Source organism: Acinonyx jubatus, chromosome C1 (genome assembly GCF_027475565.1).
Source record: "Acinonyx jubatus isolate Ajub_Pintada_27869175 chromosome C1, VMU_Ajub_asm_v1.0, whole genome shotgun sequence".
NCBI lineage: Eukaryota > Metazoa > Chordata > Mammalia > Carnivora > Felidae > Acinonyx > Acinonyx jubatus.
Genome location: NC_069381.1, coordinates 210,333,347 through 210,344,132, shown reverse-complemented (window position 1 = coordinate 210,344,132; position 10,786 = coordinate 210,333,347). Strand labels below are relative to the sequence as shown.

The 10,786-nt window shown below is 44.3% G+C and overlaps 1 non-coding gene and 1 pseudogene across 1 annotated transcript; one reads left to right on the top strand and one right to left on the bottom strand.

Moving 5' to 3' along the window:
• Positions 1–3,752: 3,752 nt before the first annotated feature.
• LOC113596037 (pre-B-cell leukemia transcription factor 2-like) lies at positions 3,753–5,333 on the top strand (annotated as a pseudogene).
• A 4,221-nt stretch (positions 5,334–9,554) lies between these two features.
• On the bottom strand, positions 9,555–9,662 carry LOC113598419 (U6 spliceosomal RNA). The gene has a single exon (XR_003419070.1). It is a non-coding gene; the product is annotated as a U6 spliceosomal RNA (small nuclear RNA).
• Between the last annotated feature and the right edge of the window lie 1,124 nt (positions 9,663–10,786).

Sequence of the window (10,786 nt, the reverse complement as noted above, 5' to 3'; positions counted from 1 at the left end):
GCTTATTAATTTTTTTAAGACTGTCTATAAAGGAACTTTCCCTTCAAATAACCATAGTATTAAATCCTCTAAAGAACCAGCCCGAAAAGAACTTGTGAGCCCAGCATAGCCAGTCTCCCCGCTCTGTGCCCGCATTTGTCACCCGTGACTGGGGTGACTTCACCCAGCCGGTGGTATCCGATCCCCAAATGCTCTGTCCTGAGGGCAGGCAAAACCAAGAACTTGTCCTTTTCTCACTCAAGATGAAATTCAATTTCTTCTTAAAATTAAAAACAAGATAAGACAGAGGAAAAGGAGGACCCTTAAGCAGTGTAGGACCACATGGATTTATGAAGAAGGGGTGTAAGGCCCACGATAGGGTGCACTTGCCTCAAGTTGTGTGCCTCCCTCTCCCTGGCTGCAGGGTCTGCTGGGCGCTTTCCTGACTTTGAGCATTCTCTATTCCACCCCAAGTACTTCTGATACTGATTAGGGCGAGAACTCCTGTCAGGATCCACGGCCAGTGGGTGGCCACAGGGCTAACTGAACCCCCTTCCCCAAGCCCACTTGCCCCCAGGCATCTGATGGGAAGGAAGAGCGGACTGCCTGGAGAAGCCAGGCCCCTTCCTCCATCCTGTCCCACTTTGCCCCACTCCGCAGAAGGGTCATTTCCTTCCACGTGCTATTGATTAAGTTTATCAATTCTCTCTCTTCTTCCTCCATTTTGTTTAAATTTATTACTTCCTTTTTCTCCTTTCTCTTGGTTTGTAACTTAAAGGGAACAAAGTTCATCAGGTATGGACTTGATTTATTGTTTCTCTTTTTTTCTCTCCATAATATAAGCCCTGGGAGCAATAAATCTCCTCTAAGTACTGCATTGGCAGCATCCCAGAAATTGAGATATGTCACTTCCATGGTTTTGTTCTTTAAATATTCTGTAGAGTCCTAAATGTCTTCCCTAACGAAAGGTTTATTTAAGAAAGGATCTGCTCTGCTGAACACAATAAGAAACAGCTGAAAAAGAGGTTCAGCTAGAGGAAGGGAAAGGCAGGAGATAGAATGATCATTTGTTGATAATGTGATTTTATTCCTAAAATTACCAGATGAAAAATTCTTAGGACTAATAATAGTTTACTTAAAGTGAATGGATACCAAATAATTCACAAATCAATTCCTTTCCTCTATACTAATAATCAGAAGGCAAAAGGGTGGGGGAACAGTAAAAGTACATACACTATAGCAACTGTAATAATATACCCTAAAATTAGTTTAACAATAAATGTGCAGAAACTATATAAAAACTGAGAGTTACAAAACAAGAAAGTAAAAATGCATGCCATGTTCATGGTAAAACTCAATGTTGTAATGATTTGAATCTTTTCAAGTTGACTGTATAATGTCAATCAAAATATCAATGGAAATTTTTAGGAAAAGTGCCCAAATGATTCTGAAGCACATCTGGAAAACTAAAGAGACACAACTCCCACCAGGTCTCCTCCTGGGGAGGAGAAGGTCTGGGCTGGGAGAGTTGGGCATAAATGGCAGGGGTGGGAGGCAGGTAGGGACAGGGCAGTGGCCACTACCAGGCCTTACAATCCCTGAGCTTTGAAAGTGGTCCCAGTTGTTAACTCCCAGACATGACTTTAGGCATTTCACACTGAGGAAGACGCATTTCCAAAAATATTTACTGAGCATCAGGCTGCAAAGGGAGCAAGCATACTCTTGGTGAAACTGGCTGTTTTGTTGTGTAGCGCTCTGACTCCTCTGTTCGTGTTGGAGGGCCATGTATCTTCTAAGAGCCATAAAAAGAAACCTTCAGTGGCAGATAAACTCTAGAGTGTCATTCAGTGACAAAGATAAGGAAGTTTCTCAATGACAATGTTGAAGTATAAGTGGAGTATTATTTGCCCATATAAATTATGGCTGAGGCCGGGTTAATTTTTCCAAAGGTTATATATGGATGAGAAAAAGGGTGTTAGCATTTTTATGAGGTCATGGAACGTCAGGACTGACTAATGTTTCTGAATAAGTATCTCATGCAAGGAACTTAATCCTCTCCCAGCTCCCTCGTAGAGGAAAGCCCAAACGGTCGGACAGCCACCTATGATCTGCCATTCCTGCGTTAGAGCACTTGCTAAAAAACTTACTTTGCAATGTGGAGGCCATGGACTCATTCTTCAGGGCAGAGAATGACTGATCACCACCCTCCTATCTCTTTGGGATGCTTGACCAGTGAGAAGTGCACATGCCTGTAGCCATACTTATTGATTTCATAAGATCATAGTCACTCTGCAGGCCCCATACCCAGAGGCCCTGCTGTAGAGGTAGATTAATTATAGATTCGTGTTTGATGGTACTCCTTGGCGCTTACAATAAGGCTTCTTCCAACTCTCCAAAAATGTGCAAGAAGGGGAGAAAAGATTGCCCTCCAAGAGTGATCAAAAAGAGGCTTGTAAGAATACCCAGTTAGGACTCCACCTGACCTATGTCTGACCACCACCCTCCCCCACAGAAAGAATGGCTTATATTTGTGTTAGGCTTCCGTGTGGACATGATTCCCATTCTCTCGGTATATACCTAGGAGTGAAATTGCTGGGTCAAATGGTAACTCTATGTTGAACTTCTTGAGGAACAACCAGACCATTTTCCAAAGTGGCTGCACCATTTTACATTACTACTAGCAATGTACGAGGGCTCCAATTCTCCACATTCTTACCAACACTGTTTTTTCGGTCTTTTTGATTATAACAATTTTAGTGGGTGTGGAGTGGTATCTCACTGTGGTTTTGATGTGCATTTCCCTGGTAAACGATGTCGAGCATCTTTTCACATGTATTGGCCTTTGTATATCTCTTTGAAAAATATCTATTTGGATCCTTTGCCCATTTTTTAATCGGTGAGAGGCTATTTTCCCCCCTCCTGACACCAGATACATGGTATCTTTCCCAACTTCACTTCTTCAACTCTCCAGCGCCAACTGGGTGTCCAACAATTAATCCTATTCTAACACTGCCTGGAGTTAGCACCAGACTCCACAGGTTTAAGAGCTCAGTCCCACAACAGTGCCTCCACTTCAGAAGCCACCTGCAAGTATTAGGTCCCCAGGTTACCTACATGTCTGTCCAGCTTGGCTAAAAGTCAGGGGTTCCCACCCACCCCAGGTTCAATAATTTGCTAGGACAACTCATAAAGGTCAGAAAAACTCCAATGAGTCCTGAGCATAGACGCCTCGGTCCTCATGGAGTTGGGCTCTGCCACCCTCCTGACATATGGATGCGTTGGCCTACTCAGAAGCTCTCCAAACCCTGTCATTTAGGGGTTCTCGTGGAGGTTTCATTATGTAGGCATGACGGTGCCATTGGTGATTATCACAATCTCTAGCCCCTCTCCCCTCCCTCGAGGTTGGGGGGTAGGGTTGAAAGTTCCAAGCTTCTAAACAAGGCTTGGACTTTCTGGGAACCAGTCCCTGTCCTAAAGATACCAAGAGGTGGGCCCCTCTTCCAGTTTCCTCCCTTGCTTCCCCCCTTCTCCCTCCTCCCTCTCTCACACACACCCCCCTTTGGGCCTCCTTTCTATGACTCCATTTTCTCTGCTGCCACCAGGGGCCAGGGTCTCCTGTGGGGAGCCCAGCCGGTACCCAGGTCTCCCTTCAGGGCTGGGGTGAGCCTCCGGGAGAGCCAGGAGGGGAGAGATGGGAGAGGGTTGGGGCAGAGGGAGCAGCGAGCCCACGGAGTTTGGGGGGGCAGTAATCAGACGGGGGGGGCAGTAATCAGGCAGGGGGAGGGGAGGAGCAGGGAGGAGGCCTCAGGGCCCCCCCCACAGCTATGGAAGAGCAGCTGCTGGGGCCTCCCCCTCCAGGTGGGGGCTGGGGGCGCCTGGGATTGGTGGGTGGGGAGCCTGGGGACCCTGATGAGCCTCCTAGTGGCAGAGACCCTGGTGCGGGGAGGGAGGGGGTCCCGGGAGGTCGAGGGAAGCAAAACATCAGGGACTTTCTGCAGCAGATAATGACCATAACCGACCAGAGCCTGGACGAGGCCCAGGCCAAGAAACACGCCCTCACCTGCCACCACATGAAGCCTGCTCTTTAGTGTCCTGTGTGGAACCAAGGAGAAAACTGGCCTCGGCATTCGAAGCTCCCAGAGGAGCCGGTGGGCCCACAGTGGATGCGCCCAGACAACATGCTTCTGGCATGGGTGTGGCTGGGCCTGAGAAAGGAGGGGGCTCAGCAGCAGCAGTGTCCCCCTACAACTCCATCCAACACTTGGGCTATGGCAGCAAACCTGCTCAGATCTGCCACATCTGCCATTGGGAGCTGGAGAAACGTGAGCGGCGGGCATGAATCGAGTTCACAACCACGTCACGAACCTGCTGAGGGAACAGAGCCGCACTCGGCCTGTGGCACCCAAGGAGATGGAGCACGTGTCATCCATGGAAAGTTCCACGCCATCCAGATGCAACTCAGGCAGAGCACCCGTGAGGCTGTCATGGCCCCACGTTCCCGCTTCTTGGATGGATGGCAGAAGAAAAGGCTGCAACTTGAGCACACAGGCTACTGAGGTCTCAGTGAGTATTTCTACTGGCATCTGAGTAACCCAGAGCCTAGTGACGAGGCTGAGGAGGAGCTTGCCAAGAAGTGTGGAGGTGTCTCGGGTCTCCAACTGGTATGGCAGCAAACGGATTGGGTATGAGAAAAATACTGGAAAGTTCCAAGAGGAGGCCAACACCTATGCTGTCAAGACCCCCACGTCAGTCACCCAGGGGGTCCACAGCCACACCAGCTCCCAGATACCCCCCTCCTCTGCAGGCTCTGGTGGCTCTTTCAATCTCTCAAGATCCAGAGACTTGTTTTCCGGGGATGCCTGGGCTCAACGGAGATTTCTACTCTGCTTCCCAGTGGAATCACTCTGGCACTCAGTGGGGTCAGGGCTACAGGGATAACCTTGGGGGAGGCCAGATGTACAGCCCTCAGCAAGTAAGGGCAAACGGTGGCTGGCAGGAGGCTGTAAGCCCATCCTCAGTGGTGTCCCCAACAGAGGGACCGGGGAGCATTCACTCTGACACCTCCAACTGATCTTGCCCTCAGGGCCACAGGGGTGGGGGCTCACAAAACGACTTTTGAAGAGGACACAGGCATCCAGAGGACAAACCCCAGACACAGGAGAAGCACAAGACAGAGAAGGGAGAATGGGGTCATCCCTTCCCCAATCAGACTCCCTCAGTGCTGGGGGTGCTGTGCTGACTACGTGGCAGGGAGAATGGGCTCCCCTAAGGGGAGAGTGGGGTCTGTTGTCTCCTTTTTTCAAGTCTTTTTCTCTTTCTCTCACAAATACCCAGAATCCCATTGTTCAGATCCCTTTCCCTTCTTCCTGTCCCCCAACCCCAAACCATATTCCATTTCTCTCTCCCTCTCTCTCTCTCCCCACCCCCCCCCCCCCACTCTCCCTCCCCAACCTTATCTACCTATCTGCTCTGGGATCTGTGGAGAAGCCAGCCCTGCCTGACCAGAGATGCCAAAACTGCAGACACACCTTCTGGACAGAGGACATGGGCCACAAACCCTGTGTCTCCCCACCCCCTACCCCTCCAGATGGCTTTATTACCTCATATGCAGCTCATCTTAAACCAACAGAATCGCTCAGTGGACTAGGGGAAAAAAAAGATACCTAGAGGTGGATGAAGAGTCACCCCATTAGAACAAAAGAGGCTCCTGTCACACTTATCACTCAGGAAATCCCAAGGGTTTTAGGAGCTCTGTGCCAGGAACTAAAAACAAGGACCAAATATCTTTCGTGTTATACCACAATTAAGTTATTTGCCTTTTTGTTATTGAGTTATGAGTTCTGTACGCAATCTAGATTATCAGTTCCTTATCAGATGTATAATTTCTCCCATTCAGTAGGCTGTCTTTTAACTTTCTTGTTGGTGTCTTTAGCGCAAAACATTCAATTTTGATGAAGTCCAATTTACCTGTTTTTTGTCTTAGTTTCTTATGCTTTTGGTATCATATCTAAGATGCCATTACCACATCCGAGGTGACAAGATTTATCCTTATTTTCTTCTAAGAATTTTATGGTTTTATCCCTTATATTTAGGTCTAAGATTCATACGGGGCTAATCTATCTAGTGTGAGACACATCCACAACTTCAATTTTTTTGCAGGTGGATATCCAGTTGTCCCAGTGCCGTTTGTTAAAAACCCTATTCTGGGAGAACCCCTCTACTTGCTAGACGGGATGCTGCCTGATTCATGAATCACTTAATAAAGCCAATTAAGATCTTCAAAACAAACCAACGAACACAAACACACACACACACACACACACACACACACACACACACACACACACAGCGCCACACTATTCTTTCCCCCATGGATTGTCTTGGCACCCTTGTTAAAAATCAGTTTGACTACAAATGTGAGGTTTATTCCTGGACTCTGAAATCTATTCCATTGATCAACGTGTCTATCTTTGTGCCACTACCACATTGTCTTAATCACGTTTTTTTCTTTCTTTTTTAGTAAATTCTGAAATTATAAAGTCCTCCAAATTTCTTCTTTTTCAAGATATTTTTGGTGTTCTTGGCCTCTTGAGTTCCCTACGAATTTTAGGATCAGTTTGTCAATTTCTGCAAAGAAGCCACCTGGAATTCTGACAGAGATCACATTGAGTCTATAGATCAATTTGGGGAGTATTACCAGTTTAATAATCTTAAGCCTTTTGATTCATAAACAGGATGTCTTTCCATTTATTTGGGATTTTTAAATTTAACATTTTGCAGTTTTAAGACTGTAAGTTTTACACTTCCATTGTCAAAGTTATTCATTTCATTCCTTTTGGTGTTACTGCAAATGAAAAATTTTTTTTAATGTTTGTTTATTTTTGAGAGAGATAGAGAGACAGAGTGTGAGCAGGTGAGGGGAAAAGAGAAAGGGAGACACAGAATCCGAAGCAAGTTCCAGGCTCTGAGTTGTCAGCACAGAGCCTGACATGGGGCACAGACTCACAAACTGTGAGATCATGACCTGAGCTGAAGTCGGAGGCTTAACCAACTGAACCACCCAGGTGCCCCTGAAATTGTTTTCTTAATTTCATTTTTAGATTATGCATTATAAGTATATAGAAATTCAACTGATTTTTTATATTAATCTTGTATCCTGCAACCTTGTTGAATTTATTAGTTCTAATAATTCTTTTTAAAAAACACTGTATACTAAAATGACAGAAGTTAGGAACTCTTCCTCAAACCACTTCATTCCAAAAGTTCAGAGAACTAATCTCACATTAAAAAAAAAAAAAAAAAAAAAGAGGAACACAAAGTATCAATGTAAAAGTCCCACCCAAAGTATCTGTATGAAAAAAAAGATAAGCAGAACATCCATACAGACTAGTAAGTGAAACTATACCAAATATTCCAAGTCAAGAAAAAAAACATTACAAAAGTCAGAGTTAGAAAAACTCAGAAGTGAGAGCACAGCACTTAGGATAGATTTAGAAATAAAAGAAACAATAATTTCAGATATGAAGTCTAAATTAGAGGAAATACAAGAGCAAATCAGATGATGCCTCATGAGACATAAAATGTGAAAAGTAGGAATTTTTTAAATCAAAAAAGAAAAGCACACATAAAGGAGTTCAAGAGAAAATGACAAATACTGGAAGTATGCAAAGAAGTCCCTGAAAATGAAACTCACAACAAGGGAACATAATACTAAAAACAATAAAAATTAAATTAAAAATTAAAAATAAAGAGCATGGCAGAGATCTGATATTACATTGCATTAGTCAGGATCCACTTAGAAGAAAGAAACCACAAAGGGGGACACCTGGGTGGCTCAGTAGGTTGGGCGTCTGACTTCAGCTCAGGTCACGATCTCGTGGTTCGTGAGTTTGGGTCCTGAGTTGGGCTCTATGCTGACAGCTCTGAGCCTGGAGCCTGATTCGGATTCTGTGTCTCCCTCTCTCTCTGTGCTCCTCCTCTGCTCACACTCTGTCTCTCTCTCTCAAAAATGAATGAACATTAAAAAAAAATTAAAAAAGAAAGAAAAAAGAAATCACAAAGGAATCTGAGTAGGAAAAGTTTTATATAAAGGATTACTAACTGTAACAGGAGGCTGGAATAATGGAGGAATGACCAGTAAAGACTAAAAGGAACTTTAAAGAACACGGAAGTAGTAAAGCCTCTACACCTAGGGCTGAGACAGAGGAACCAAGAAAAGGGCCTCCTTCCTCAGGGTTGGTACCAAGACCCTGGTAGGAGACACAGCTGTGACTCACTGGATGGTGGCCTGAAACCACCCAAGGGGATGCCAAGGGAAGCTTTCCAGGGGTGGCGCCCTGTAATGATGACCACCAGGCTCTGCTGGAGATAGCTCCGGGAGCTGCAGACACTGCATGAGCCTGGTGCAAGAGGCACCCTAGAGTCAAGAAGAGAAACCCCTTCCTCCTCCAGTGCCCCTACAGCGCCCTCTACTGACAAAGTTCAACACTGGGCCAAGTCACAAAGGGGAACTAGCTATCCGGTTTAGCTCCATTATTGCAGAGCGGACAGTGAAGATGGCTTTGGAAGCTGAGACACTATAGATTAATAACTGGTGCCTATATATTAAAAAAGAATACAATATGCCTGAGAAAACTGACTCAGAATGAGCAACACCAAGACATATTTTAGTAAATTTACTGGATATTAAGAGGTAGAGGGGATCCTTTAATCATGGAAGTGAAAAAGTGACTCACAAAGGAAAGAAAATTAGATTATCATCAGACTTTTCAACAGCACTTCTTTGTATGAGAAAAAAAAATGGTGTGACCTATCTAAGGCAAAAGTCTGAGCCAAGGATCTTATATTCAAGAAAACTGACCTTCAAGTATAAAAGGTACGAACTGTAATCAATGTACAAGAACTCAGGGAATATTGTTCCCGTGAGCATTTCCTGAAGAATTTACTAGAGACAAGCCTCAGACTGCCAAAATTACTAGCTATATCAGCAGAAGAACTAGCAGAGAGCATTAAATACATAATTACTTGTAGAACCAAAACTGTATGATATTTAAAAGAGAGGATATGATATATGAAAGCTATACGCTCTATTGATGTAAATACAGAACGGCTAGGGGTGCCTGGGTGGCTCAGTTGTTTAAGTGACCCGACTCCCGATTTCGTCTCAGGTCATGATCCCAGGGTTGTAGGATCAAGCGCATCAGGCTCCATGCTGAGCATGGAGCCTACTTGGGATCTCTCTCTCTCTCTGCCCCTTCCCCACTTGCACTCTCTTTCTCTCTCTCTCTCAGAATAAATAAATGAATATTTTATTTAAAAATACAGGGGGGTGCCGGGGTGGCTCAGTTGGTTAAGCGTCCGACTTCAGCTCAGGTCATGATCTCATAGTTTGTGAACTCAAGCCCCATGTTGGGTCTGTGCTGACAGCTCAGAACCTGGAGCCTGCTTTGTTTCCCTCTCTCTCTCTGTCCCTCCCACACTTGCACTCCATCTCCCTCTCTCTCTCAAAAATAATCATTAAAAAATTTTTTTAATACAGAACAGCTATAAAAATTAGGGTGAGAACCTTTTTTTTTTTTAATATGGAACACTTCACAAATTTTGTATGTCACCCTTGCACAGGGGCCATGCTAATCTTCTCTGTATCATTCCAATTTTAGCATATGTGCTGCAAGAATGAGCACGAGAACTTTCAAACTCTTCTCAGCTATCATTCTGGTGGTAGCAGCATTAGTATTGATATTCCCTGTTGTGTGTGTAATGTAGCCTAAAACAAGTGAGTAATTATGAGCTATTTTAACTATCATCCCCCGTGTCCTAAAAATCAAGATTCTCAGTGTGGAAGAAAGAAGAGACAGCTGTAATTTTTTCAAAGATTAAATAAAAAAAAATCTATAGTCCTGAAACTTAATTGGAAAAACAGTATGAACATATGACGTTTTCAATCTATCATTTTATCTATATCGAATAGCTCTGTCTGTTGAAAAGGCCTGGAAACAATGACCAATTCATAGCAGCTAGTATCCCTGGAGTCCACACTGTGGTCATAAAATGCCATTTCCCACTGAAAGTCAGAGCTGCATGGAGAAATGACTGACTGCAGGTCAGAAGAGGAAATACAAACGAAGTCTAGAACATCTTGACATAAACGACAGCACACACGCCATCACAGACAGGCTCATGGAGCCCAGGGTAGCGTCAAAAGAACACCGAAGCCAATTCACAAGGGTTCCCACTGGCCAAAGACAGGACAATTTGAGCTTCGAACATAGTACCAATGGCAACAAACTGAAACTCACCAGGTTTATTTAAATCCGTGAACTCATAATGATAATGAAAAAGTGAACTGGTCACCTCCAGAGGATAAGGAACCAGTTTATTATTTTGCAAACTGATAAACACAAGGAATAAAGGCATTTATCCTGCCTCTTCTACATGAGCTATACCACTGGGTAACCTCATGGTAGATGAAAGGAAGCATCTGTTTATAAAGAATTCCAGCAAATAAATGAAAAAGAAATGATGGAATTAAAATATCATCATTTTGTAGTGGTGGCAGCTGTGGTTCTTCTCATTACCTCATGTAAAACACTGGAACAGTCTCATCAACGTTGCCATCATCTGTTTAACATTCTCAAGGTATTTTCTCAAAGCCTATTTACTTATAAATTGTGTGGAATGACAAAATTAATAAGCAATAAAATGTGAATCATACCACAATGAAAACGATATATGCCACCATTTTGGACCCCCAGGGAATTAAGGATCTAGGGACTGAGCATCCATAGCTATGAACACCACCAAAGGA